At 42.8% G+C, this 13,950-nt stretch overlaps 1 long non-coding RNA gene across 1 annotated transcript; it reads left to right on the top strand.

The window, feature by feature from the left end:
* The first annotated feature begins 10,902 nt into the window (after nucleotides 1-10,902).
* Nucleotides 10,903-13,733, top strand: LOC113007160 (uncharacterized). Its single transcript, XR_003269862.2, has 3 exons — nucleotides 10,903-11,197; nucleotides 13,345-13,439; nucleotides 13,548-13,733. It is a non-coding gene; the product is annotated as an uncharacterized LOC113007160 (long non-coding RNA).
* The last annotated feature ends 217 nt before the right edge of the window (nucleotides 13,734-13,950 follow it).

The following is a 13,950-nucleotide window of genomic DNA, read 5'->3' as shown; positions in this document are numbered from 1 at the left end:
GGGATCTGCTGGAACCACTCGCCCAGTTTGGGGATAATAAGAGTACTCCCCCGAGTGCTCTTATTATTACGCAGACCACTGTTGTTTTTTTGTTTTTTTTGCCTGTCCTGTTTGGATCTTTAGCCATCAGAATTGTTGTCTCAAGGCCAAGAAAGATGCCAAGCGGATTTACTTTACCAAATGGATCATCATGGCCTTGCCATATTGGTCCATTTGATTGACCTTTATTATAATTATGTATTTATTTTATTTGATTTTTGGTTGTTACAGATGGGACAGACATGACTGGGGGATAGGACAGGGAGAAAGAATGAAAGAAAGAGAGAGAAGGAAAGAAAAATAGAGGGGAGAAGAGATGGTGAGAAAGGGGAGAAGAAAAAAACAGAAAAACAAACAAAACTCCTTGATCACCTGTATGGAGAAAAAAACAGAAGAGAAAACAAACAAAAAAAGCAACATAATAAATACAACACCATCACAACAAACTAGCTAACAGCAGATAACAGTAGATACTAAATATTAAATGTTATTGTGCAGCACGCAAGATCGACAGCGCACAATGTGTTTGAGATAGCAGCCAGGAAAGGTGTAGTTTTTGTCTGTAAACACCCGTGTGTACACCTGTGTGCACACCTGTGTGGATCAGCACACTTGTATTCAAAAGGTTTCTCCATGTAACGATCTGCTAGGGAATGTGGGGAGCCATAGCCCCGTCCCCCAGGGCATGAAGCAGGTATGGAGGAGATCCAGGCCCCAGACATCCAGAGGCTCCAGAGTACGAGGACCCAAGGAGGACCACCAAAGGGGCAACCGTACCACCCTCCTGGGAAGAGCTGAGGAGAGGCACAAACGAGAAGTCACCCAGCAGCCACGGAGCAGAGGCCAGAAGGGGTTGTAGGGATGTGCCCCGCGGGCTTCTCGTTTGTGCCAGAGAGGACCGAGCATCAGGCCCAGAGGTCAGAGAACTGATTAATTCGATGGTGTTGTGTTTAGTATGTTGCTTTGGGTTTTTTTTGCTTGTTTTCTATTCTTTCTCTCTCAACAGGTAATCCAGGAGATTTTATTTTATTTTTTTTATTTATTTATTTTTTCCCCTTTCTCACTGTCCCTCTCCCCTTCTGTTTTTCTTTTCCTTCCTCTTTCTTTCTCCCTTTCCTATCCCTCACTCATGTCTGTCCCATCTGTAACAACTGAAAATAAAATAAAATAAATAATAAAAACAAAGGTTGATCAAATGGACCAGTACGGCAATGCCACGATGATCCATTTGGCAAAATAAATCCATTGGGTATCCTTGTTGGTCTTCAGACAACAATTCTGACAGCTAAAGAACCAAATGGGACAGGCAAAAAAAAAAAAAAAAGTCTAAGACCCAAGCTGACATATAGAAACAGACGAACAGGCGCACGCAGACACAAACGTGCATTCCCACCCCCATATACACAAACAAATTCTCGGCACTCACCTGACGTGGAGACAGACACAAATAGACACTGTACACACATTCACACTCTCCAAACATACTCTATATCCCAGGTCCAGGTACCCCTGCATCCAGAGGGGCAAACCATACCTGGACCCAGGAGATGTAACCCTTCTCTCTGGGGTGGAGGCAAGCAGACCACCTCATTATCTGCAGTAGCAGGGAGGCCCCGCATCCCAGACCCCAATCTGACGGCCAGCACCTCCTCCCAGCCCCCCAGCCCTGACGGTTAACAGAACGGGGGTGAGTGAAGACCCCAAACCTCCCTCCACCTGCTCATATGTAGTGTTGCTGAATGTTGTTCTAAAGTGCATTTAAAATACAGGAGGGCATGGTGCTTCCTGCCAGAGAGCAGCATGGCTCCTCCCGAAAACCCTCAGTGTCTATATGCATTTAAAATTGAGGGTAGTGCACCAGCGCCAGAGGTGGGTTTGAATACACAGACCATCCTCTGGACACAGGCGGCCAGAAGGGGACAAACGTGGACCCTGGTGACACACCTGCACCCCAAGCCCTGCGTGTGTGGGTGGGTGTGGTGGAGCGGGAAGAGGTGGTCAGCTGAGGATGGGGAGGGAAGAAAAGATTGGGCAAGCGGCCCCTCCCTGGGGCTAGCTCCCCCGCTGACCTCAGTAGGCACCCCCACACTCTGGAACCCACCAGGGCAAGGGGGCCCAGGCCCATCTGCACCGGGGCCCACAGCAGCAGCACCGCCCTGCCCCACAGCTTCAGGGGCAGCCCACCTGACCCGACCGCAGAGAAAACTGCACCCACCCCACCATCCAATCATCTCCCAGACTACACAAGACAATAGACACCCAGGTTGAGTTCATTCTCCACCTCTCCTATATCTCTCCCCCACCTGCAGAGAGAGCTCCTGTAGAGAGGAGATCTCCTGCAAAGATGTAACAGCCTCCCCACCAGTTAGAGAGCCGTCCAGTTGAGCCGATGCACCAGAGGTCCCCCGCACCGGGGCTGAGCCCCCATGCACCCACCCGCCCACAACCCTGGCGACACAACAACCAGGACCCAAGCCCCCAAGGCCCAGCCAGAGCCCCAGCCCAGGAGCGGAGCACCCCCAGACCCCCAGGCCCCACGCCCGTCCTGGACCCACCCAGGGGCAGCCAGGCTACCAGGCCAGTAACCAACGTCCGCCAGCACAGACCCTCCCCCATCTCCACTGTATGCAGCCACAAGGAAAACACCATCTAAGAGCCACCAGAGCCCCTAACCAGGTCATGGCCACAACCCCCGAGTTAGGCCCTCCAGGGAAAACGTCCCTAGGGAATCCCCAGATGCCCTACCCTACCCCCATATCAACCACAATAGCGAAGGCAGGACCAAACCATGACCCCACCCCCACTAGGTGATGAAGCCAAACAAAGGAGCCCAAAGGGATTGATCAAATGTGATGGCGTAGGCTGTATCTAGACTAATGTGATCTATTAGATGGTTTTTATATTGGTTAGAATTAAGATTATTTTTCTTTTTCCAGGTTATGAGGACCGTTTTCTTGGCAATGCATAGGGCCGTAAAAATAATGTGGGCTGTGTTTATTTCTGTAGTGACCTCATCCAAGTTGCCCAGCAAGCACACTAAATGTCACCGTCCTGGGTCGTTTCAACCCAGCATTTTGAGTTTCTCATGCTTTGGTTGGATTTTGTATTTTTGGTTATTTTCTTCTTTCTGTGTGGAGTTTGCATGTTCTCCCCGTGTTTACGTGTGTTCCCTCCGGGTACCCACGGTGGCCTCCTCCCACCATCCAAAGACATGCAGTTTGTGGGGATAGGTTAATTGGTTAATCCAAATTGCCACTAGGTGTGAATGTGCGAGTGAATGTGAGTGCGAATGGTTGTCTGTCCCTGTGTGTTGGCCCTGTGACAGACTGGCGACCTGTCCAGGGTGTATCCCGCCTCTCGCCCTATGACAGCTGGGATAGGCTCCAGCGCCCCCCGCGACCCTGAAAAGGATAAGCGGAAGCGAATGGATGGATGGATGGATGTTTCTGTTCTCAGTATTAAGTGTTCACTTCATGTTTTGTCTTCATGCCAGCAATAAAGCTGAGGTTTTGAGTTGTATTCAGTGTCCGAGTCTCGCATTTGGATCCTCCTCTCCATCCGCCTGCACACAGAGCCCTGACATGAAGCTTCTCATGGTCGTTTCTGGGACTTCTCCGGCAGACTCTGGAATACCAGAAAACACAAGATTACTTTTCATGCTACGGGCTTGCAGATCGATAATGCTCTCTTTTATTTTTATATTTTCTATTTTTAACTGGGTCACATTTTCGGATAGAGATTTGACTGAGTCCCGTAGCATGGCGTTTTCCGCAGCAAGTGTTTTATGAACAAAAGGCATAAGATACATTTTCACTGCGATGCAGATGACTCCCCACTTTATCTATCCATGAAGTCAAATAACACATACCAATTAGTAAAACTGCAGGAATGTCTTAAAGTTACAAATCTCTTAACTGCTTCTAAATTCAGATGAAGCTGGTGTTATTGTACTCGACCCTATAAATCCTAGAAATATGGTATCTAACCAGATTCTTACTCTGGATGGCATTACCTTGGCCTCCAGTAACACTGTGAGGAACCTTGGAGTCATTTTTGACCAGGATATGTCCTTCATTGCACATATTAAACAAATATGTAGGATTGCTTTCTTCCATTTGCGCAATATTGAAATATCCTGTCTCAGCAATACGTTCTCACTCCCAACTCGTCAAATGTGTGACGCATGGTCAGGCTCCCTCTGCCTCACTTATCGACGCGCAGGGTACCCCCTCGCGTCGAGAACTGACATGGCGGGTCCTCTTATTGAATACTATAGAGCTCCCTAAACGTTGTTTATTGACGACAAGAGATTTCCGCGGAAGAGCCTGTTGTCCGTATATTTATACATTTCCGAAATCACGTTGTAGTGACGTGTACTGAACACAATAAATTATATAATGTAAACAACTACCTGAGAAACAGCAGATACATTAATTATAGGCTATTACTTTTGTATCGGTTATTGCATTTATGGAGGGAGTGGTGTATGCTGGGTAATGGCACAGCTAGTGACTGGGTGACTTTATTCACCCACTTTGGATGTTATCAGTCCATCAGGCGTTATTAGCAGAAATCAGTCCCATAGATATGGGCCATCTCCTGCTAGATTGTTCAGAAGGTTTGTCTCATCCATCCAGATGGAGGATCACTAACAGGAGCGTGGGAAGACTCCAGAATCTATGGAATCAGAACGATGCCACCTTGAAACGAAACCGAAAAAAATATTGAAACCGAAAAAAAATATTGTAACTGAAATAAATGTACTGAAAAATCTTGTATTGAAACCGAAAAAAAAATTGATAGTGAAAAACAATTAATTGAAACTGTAATTTTTTTGTTTTCGCTTACAATTTTTTTTTTTCGGTTTCAATCCATTTTTCGGTTTCAATCCACTTTTCGGTTTCAAACCATTTTTCAGTTTCACTCTGCTGGCACTGTTTTGGCGTACGGGGGCGCGCTGGGGGGCGGGGATTCCGACCCGCATGTATTTGCATATATTATAATGCTGACCAATGACTGGAGGAAACACTGACGACGCGGCTGCGGTCACGGACAAACTCACACATGTCTGTTCGGGAATGGCAGATGCCGAGAGGTCCAGCGTTTACATTACCGACTATTTCAAAGTGACAGCCTGAGGTGTTCTTCAGTAAATTGGACTACCGGACAGGAGGACCTGAGTCCCCACCGCATTATTTTTGGTAAGTTAAATGTGTTTGTAAGCTAATCCGTAATTTAGGTCCTTAGCTACCTAAGGACCTAGCTAGCTAAAATGAACACTCGGCTGTCGGGGAAACTTGTTTTGTAAAGTTCATTTAGCTAACCCGTGCAGGTGAATGAATTTACCCTGACTAAAGAAATTAAGAGAAACGCACCGGGCTGCTTAGTGACTAACCACGGTTACTGTACTTTTATTATGAGTATTATACTGTAAGAGCAACAGGCTGGACTCTGCTTCTGCTCCTGTGCAGAGCTGATTATTAAATATGTGCAAACAGCAGCATGTTTTCTGTCGCTTTCCACATGTGGAAGGACATTAACGCCAACTTTTAAATTCCCCTCATTAGTCAATAGCTACGGATTAAATAGCAAAGCCCGATACTTATGTACTGAAACCAACTCCTTCCGCTTGTCAGCTTAAGTTAAAATGTTACATTTTTCCTCTGATTATTTTTTAGCTTTTTTTTGTTTTTGTTTTTTTACTGAGTTTGTTACAAATATTCTGGTTAAAAAACTGTCCAATTTATTTTTAATGAATTATGTTCACAAAGTCACATGTGCAGTACTCTGTACAGCTTGCATCCTTTAGGACAAATAACATTGAAACATTAATATTTCTTGTTCAATACTGAGCTGATAACACCTCTGTATGTTGTGACCAGGATGCAGCAGCAGACTGAACCTCGACTGAAACCTGCTCCATCATCTCATCTTTGCAGATGTCCATTTATAAAGCATCAACAACTCAAAGGTAAACATGATATTAGAAAATGTGTTAGTAAGGCCTTTAAAACAAATAAAAAAAATAAACAGCTGTCGGCAGAACTGTAGGACTGAACAACTTCAGATCCCGAGTGTGTGAGGACAGAGAAGGATCAGCTCTATTTCAGATTTGAGAGATAAACTTTATATTTCAGTTTGTGATGATTCTGTTCTGTTTGTGATTACAGGAGCTGTCCTCAGATTCAGACCTCAGCACCACCCAGTGACAGCAGACAGACCATCCTATATCTTCAATCTTTGTAGTAACTCCAAAATTAACTGAAGAAAACAGTACAAAAGTTAAAGTACCACATGTGCTGTCAGTGAAAGCTGCAGCTGTTTTATTGATAAATTTAAAGACAAAAAGTCAAAAGGATTAATCACCCCTGTAACTGTGTCACTATACATCAGCATTAACAGAACCTCAGTTTGGTGTTTCAGAAAACTGCTGATCTCAGACCTGCACAACTTCTGTTTTAAACACTGAATGTACTCAGCTACATGAAGAGCACATGATGTTTTCTCTGACACAATTAAATAAAACCTGATTAAAGTCAAAGGTTGTTACTTGTATTTGAACTAAAAACTTGTGATCTGGAATTCTTTCACTGTTTTTTGACAATAGTGTGTTATTTATCATAAAGTAATTCAGAGTCATTCATACCAGAGTAACCACAACATATATTTAACTTTCTACAGGACTTAAAGCTATTACTATAGCTTATAGCTATAGCTATTACTTAACTGCACTACTGTATAGTTCTGTGTAAATAATCATTCTGTACATATGATGATTTTTAATCCTACAACTGTTTATAATTTGCATAGTTCACATTTCTGTATAACTGTATATCTCAGATTTCTGTATAGTTTTTCATATTTATATCCTGTTCGTAGCCTGTACATAGTTTGTACTCACTACAGCCTGTACATAGTTATAGAATATTCTTAACATACTTCATACCGTGTACATTGTAACATACCATAATAGACCCATTTCTGTAATATACTTACATATCTATATTATTGCTAATATATTGTTACGTTCCCCTGAGGGGTCTAGGCGGTGAGGGGAGAGTAACAAAAAGTGACCGGGTTAGAAAAAGGAGTCAAGGAGGCAAAAGGGTTAAATTAAAGAGTTTTATTAAAGTAGCTCAACTAAGAGAGACGGACAAGCCGCTATCACCATTTAAGAAAAACAAACAACAACTCAGGCGTTGGTCAATAAAGCAAAGTCAAAAGGAAAGCGCAGCTCACTAGCTGGAAACCACAAACACAGCTCACTAGCTGCAATCACCACAAAACACAGACAGCTCACTAGCTGCAAACACCACAAAAAATGGCACTCTGGCCCAGAGCTCACCTTTCCCTGGGCTTAAATCTCCTTGATTACTGACGAGAGTCAGCTGCACAAAAGGGAAAGGTGGCACCTCAGGCAGAAGAGGTAGTGTGACACGCCCACACAGGCACCTTCAGGAGGAGGCCCTGCTAGGGCCGTAACACCCCCTCCCATAAATACAAACCCGTGGTTTGTCAAATTATCTCGATAACCAAAATGATTAATCAAGTCCGTAACCATTGCATCACCAAATTGCAGGTTTTCCACCTACCAAACCCCATAGCAACGGTTAGGCATTGTCAGCGGAAGCTGCCAACCCCATCTCAATGGGTTCAAAATACTTACTGAAGGTGGCCCCAGACCCTCAAAACAATGTCTCATGTGATGGCTAGGGCTTTTTTGAGCCATCACATGTGGAGAACACAGGCAGTCAGAAGACCTTTCTGCAACACTTTGCAGACGATTCCTCAAGTCACCGGTACAGGCATGTTTGTTAGCCAGGGTTGCGGGTCTTACTGGTGGTTTTATACACAGCCTGTCCCCCTGCGGGTCATTTTGGGGACCTGGGAAATTGTCAACCAGCGGCCACTCAGGGTTAATTGATCCCTTACACTGACCACAGGAGCCCCTTAAACAACTATGCCCCAAGTGTGGTCCTTTGCTGGGCCTGACAACCTTGTTAGTTTGAGAACCATGAGTGACTGTTTTCAAATCAGGCCTTCTTCCCTTTCGATACGCTTTCCGCTTAAGTGCCAGTTTCACACAATCAGCAACCACATGGCCAGGCTTGTGGCAGAAGAAACACAGTTTTGCTTTGGAACTTGAAACCACCACTTTTTCAGCCTCGTTAGCTGGCTCCCTCCTAGCTCTCCAAGATGTATTGTAGTGAGAAGGGATGTCACATTCTACAGCATTTGTTTTATGAGTTAGGGTAAACTCATCTGCCAGTATGGCAGCCTGCTGTAAAGTGGAAACCCTCTGTTCGCTTAAATAAAGAGCAATGCACTTAGGAACAGAGTTTTTAAAATCCTCCACAAGCATGAGCTCACGTAACGACCCAAAATTGTGAACCTGGCTTGCAGAGCACCACCTACCAAAAAGCTTTGCCTTCTCCCGAGCAAAGTCAAGGTAGGACTGACCCTGTGCCAACTCCAAACCTCGAAAGTTCTGCCTATAGGCCTCAGGCACAAGTTCATAGGCTTGGAGGACGGCACTTTTAATCTTTTCATAAACTAGGCTGTCCTGCCTAGACAGACCAGAGCAAGCTTCCTGAGCCTTACCTGTGAATTTACACAGCAACATCACCCCCCACACGTCTTCAGGCCACTGTAATGCAGTTGCTATGCTTTCAAACACACTGAAGAAGCTCTCAACACTGGATTCACAGAAAACGGGAACCAGGTGGATGTTACTGCTTACAAACGAGCTTCTAGACACCTGTGCACTGATGGCTTCATCAGCCATTTTGGGGGCCGGAGAAGGGTTAGAAAACACCCTAATTAGGACACTACCACACCCGTCTGCCAACTCACTCAGAAACTACACAACTTAGTTTAACTGACCAACTGACCTCATACAGCATACACAATAAACAAACACAACTTACCCAGTTCCTAAGCACAACAACCTTTACCTACCTGTCTTCTGGAGCGTGCTGGGCTCGAGGCGACTTGAAAGGCAGAACTTCAGCGACCGGGGCCCTGAATTGCCTACCCCCAACAGGGAACTAATCCCCGCCCAGGATTACTCCGAAAATAAAAAAGGCAAAACAACAAAAGAGTGCCCGAAGGAAGAACTTAAAACAAAGCTCAGCTGGACACTCACCTAACTTAACTGGGAAGTTGAACCTCTAAAGGCGAAAAAAAACCAAGATAATCAAAAACCAATTCCAACTCAAAACTCCCTTTTCAACGATCCCGGACGAGCCCCCACTTGTTACGTTCCCCTGAGGGGTCTAGGCGGTGAGGGGAGAGTAACAAAAAGTGACCGGGTTAGAAAAAGGAGTCAAGGAGGCAAAAGGGTTAAATTAAAGAGTTTTATTAAAGTAGCTCAACTAAGAGAGACGGACAAGCCGCTATCACCATTTAAGAAAAACAAACAAAACTCAGGCGTTGGTTAATAAAGCAAAGTCAAAAGGAAAGCGCAGCTCACTAGCTGGAAACCACAAACACAGCTCACTAGCTGCAATCACCACAAAACACAGACAGCTCACTAGCTGCAAACACCACAAAACACACACAGCTCACTAGCTGCAAACACCACAAAAAATGGCACTCTGGCCCAGAGCTCACCTTTCCCTGGGCTTAAATCTCCTTGATTACTGACGAGAGTCAGCTGCACAAAAGGGAAAGGTGGCACCTCAGGCAGAAGAGGTAGTGTGACACGCCCACACAGGCACCTTCAGGAGGAGGCCCTGCTAGGGCCGTAACATATATATTGTAATATATCTATATCATGGCTAAAGGCACTTCTGGATGGATGCAAACTGCATTCCGTTGCCCTGTGCATGTGCAATGACAACAAAGTTGAATTCTATTTTATAATATTATGTAAAAGTCCAGACCCTCTGAGGATTATCTGAGTACTTCTAACATTACACAAAGCAAAGGTCTCCATCAGTGTTCATGAAATGCTGGGTTTATGGTGAAGATCACGAGCCCTGCTTGATCCTGGCGACGAGTTTCAGTCTTCCTGGTGTTTCTGAAATGATGCCTCTCACTCTGGGTCAACAGAACTTCTGGCATAGGACAGCTGTAATGAAAGAAATTGAAGTTTTGAAAAAAAAATATCTTGGAAATGCCCTAAATGTGAGAAGCAGATTTTGTATTTACTTTTCTTTTGCCAATCAAGATAACAAAGTATAATTTTCACCATACAATTACTAACCTTGTCATCTCCTGCACTGTCTGTTTTGGACTCTGGGCTCGTCCTTCCCAGCGCTCATGAGACTGCTTTGATGCACTGTGGTATGAGGTGCTAACCTGTTGACAGTGTTGGGAAGGTTAATTTTAAAATGTATTCCACCAAAGATTATAGAAGTAATGTATTCTGAATACTTTACAACTACATGAATGTACTATTGCTGTGTGATTTATTACTATTACTGAAGGCTACTCGCCATACCAATACCAACTAGATGTTAAAATCTTAATATAAATGAATAACAGTAGGTGGACATTAGGTAAGGCTGCACTTTTTGCAGCGATCTTGTGTAGAAAACTATTCAGCGCGTATATAAAACAGGTCAGTATGGAAGAAATATAGTATCATCAGAATTCAAGTATTTTTAGACATTGAATTTATGACACTGAATTTTTATCCTCCAAATTTCCCTGCAAAAATATTCACCTGCAAAAATTCACCTGCAAAAAATTCACCTGCAAAAATTCACCTGAAAAAAATTCACCTGCAAAAAATTCACCTGCAAAAATTCACCTGCAAAAAATTCACCTGCAAAAATTCACCTGCAAAAATTCAACTGCAAAAGTGATGAACTTTAATGACCCAAGCCAGAGCAATCAGCACCAGATCGAGTCGAGTGGCTCTCAGCCAATTAAATTACGCTGTTTGATCACATGACACCGTTAGCCAGCAGTTTGTCTCCTAAAAGAGAGCTGTTTAGAGGTGAGTGATTAAGTTTTTCTCCTAAATAGAGATCATTACAGAACGCCTAGTCCTACTTAAAATCCCATTTATTTTTATTTTATCATCTACTCGAACTAAGGAAAACGTTTGACTAACTCAAAGACAATTTCCACGCCTCCCCTGCCTGACTGCAGAGGCAGTTTTGAATTTAGGAGCAGCAAGATGGAAGCGGCAAACCCTGGCGATTCTCCGGTAAGTATATTGTTTTTTATCTTCAAGTTTGTCTTTTGAAACGTTAATTTTATTTAAATCCGTTGCTCACGTATAAAGTACACAGACGGGGTCTTTGCTCAACTCGTCTGAGGCGTGTCTCACTAAGCGCTACATGCTAGCATCCTGCTAACCGAGCTACCCTTTACATGCTGTGCTTTAGAAAATAGGATACTCGTTAAAAAATACTCCGCAGATATTGATAGATAGACGAACACTGCAAATATAATGTTGTAAACGAAAACGGCCTTTGGTGAAGTGGTAAAATACACCATGAATAGAGCCATAGAGTGAATGGCTGCCATGGTTGCAGAACGGCCTGATTTAATGACAAGAATGGGGAAGAGTGAGGCGAAGTGAACCAAAGCCACAAAACACGGTCAGACAAGGCGGCAAAAGGGCAGTGATCTGTCCGTCAGTATGAAGTTGGTGTGTGCTTTGGTGAACAAAAACTCGAGACCGGTAGCAGGAAGGTGGGAGACTCGTGTTTCACTGGAATAGTGGTGAATTAAAACATCCTTTGTTGGGGACATTTAGGTGTAAATGCATCCATAAAGGTGAGACAGAGGCAGACTAGACAGTGAAGAAAACAAGGCAAACATTAGAAATATTAAAACGGAAATATAGGATTAATATAATATACAATTGGGGAAAATGTAAGGAACACAATGTAAATGATATTGTAAAGTCATTAAAACAGCATACTCTGATTAAAAGAAACAGATAATTGGGTAGGATGATGATGATAATAATGATGATAATAATAATAATAATAATAATGTTAAAGAACATGTACAAGATGGGTATGTATACTTGTAGCCAGAACTTAACAACTACAAAGTTGTAGCATGCCAGACCATCTTGATTGAATGTAACTTCGCTCCACACAAGTTTTATGGTAGACATATTCATATTGGTAGGGCTGCTCGATTATGGCAAAAATGATAATCACGATTATTTTCACTGAAATTGAGATCACGATTATTTGACGATATTTATTTAACCCTTTAAGACCTACTATAGAACCAAGTCCACCAGAGCTTATATTATTTTTTTTTACATGTTGTAGTGCCATTTGTGGGAGCATTTCAAGTTGCTATACATCAATACAACTGTTATAGCCCATATTTTAATAATATGTATGCATTAAGTCCATAGTAATTACATAAATTGCAAAAAAGTGCAATAAACTACAAAAAAAATAGAAAATCGCTTTTGTTTTGTTTACATATATTTCTACTTGGAGAAATTTAAGAGGTTTATCCCTCAAAACTTTAAATACAATAAAGTTGCAAAAAATAGTTTACAACAACAGGAAATTTATTTTGAGTGTCTTCATAGTTTTATTTTGGAGATACAGCAATTTTTATATACTGCAGGAAAAACAAAAAACAATCCTATGATGCAAATTTGCAAAGAAAACAGCAGGTGCATCATTTTACTATGGGAAGTGTTACGAACAGCTGATAGGAACGGCAAAGCGTGTTTCTGGAATATTATGCTTTTGTTCCTGCAAGCGCTTTTTATGCAATTTTTGCAAAGCTATATGTGGAACGAAACCGTGACCGAGGACAAGCTGATGGCATCAAATGTAAGTACAACTCCTCCGGTTTCATATGCAAAACAAATTATTGCGCTAGCTTACACGGTTCAGGTTCTACAGGGATTTAAAAATAGTTACGCAAAACGGAGCGTGCTGCTCTGACCGGCTTTAAAGGGTTAACAATGACTTTAAAAAATAATATAAAATAGTGTGCAACACCACTGAAGTTTTTTTTTACCTCTATTTTCAACCAACGGCAGTCACTCTCCTCTCCAAATAACTTCTGCTTAGCTTTCCGAGCTTCCCTCGGGTCCTCTTAATCAGCAGTCTCCACCCTTTTTTGCGCCACCCTTTATGCCCGACAATATTTTCACGGACCGGCCTTTAAGGTGTCGCGGATAAATGAGGGAGGGGCCAATAATCGGCTGAGTCATTTTTAATGATCGTTGAAAGCCCAGATCGTAATCGTGATTAAAATTCAATTAATTGAGCAGCCCTACATATTGGTATCTAATAAATGATTAATTCTTAGATTTTATCAAACGTTAATTTATAAATTGTTTCTGTCTTTATGTGTTTGTTTCAGATTATGCAAGATGTAATTATTCAGTCAGCAAGACACTTGCTGCAGTTACTGACATCATCCAACTGAACTGCTGCTGTGATGAATCAGAATACAAGGTTTACTTTAGCAAGACCTATGAGTTAATGCTACATTTAACTAAATTGTTATATATTTTGTGTCCAATATTGTCTCCATATGATTTTGTTTTTTGCAACATCTTGCAGAGAACAGAGTCAAGGTACCAGCTTGGTCAACCCTAAAAGACCATCTGTTCATCAAGAAATGACCAGGTGAAAAAGTCATAAACTAAACACTCTGCATGAGCATGGAATTTAGGATGCAACTTTGTATCTTACCTGCTCTACACTCAGGGCTTGAATTACAACAACAGTCAATCACATAAAAAAAAATATATACTTTTGGTAGTTCTGTGTCTCTCTCTCTCCTCCAAACCCAGATGACTGAACCGGGTTCTGCTGGAGGTTTCTTCTTGTTAAAGGGGAGTTTTTCCTCTGCACTGTCACTTCATGGTGCTCAGTGTGAGGGATTGTTGAGGTTGAGTCCATATGTCCTGCAAACAACTGCTGGGCAATGACACCATGCAATCTTCTGGGATTCCTTGGATAG

This window comes from Astatotilapia calliptera, chromosome 15, assembly GCF_964374335.1.
Source record: "Astatotilapia calliptera chromosome 15, fAstCal68.1, whole genome shotgun sequence".
Classification (NCBI taxonomy): domain Eukaryota; kingdom Metazoa; phylum Chordata; class Actinopteri; order Cichliformes; family Cichlidae; genus Astatotilapia; species Astatotilapia calliptera.
This window is presented reverse-complemented; position numbering and strand designations above follow the sequence as displayed.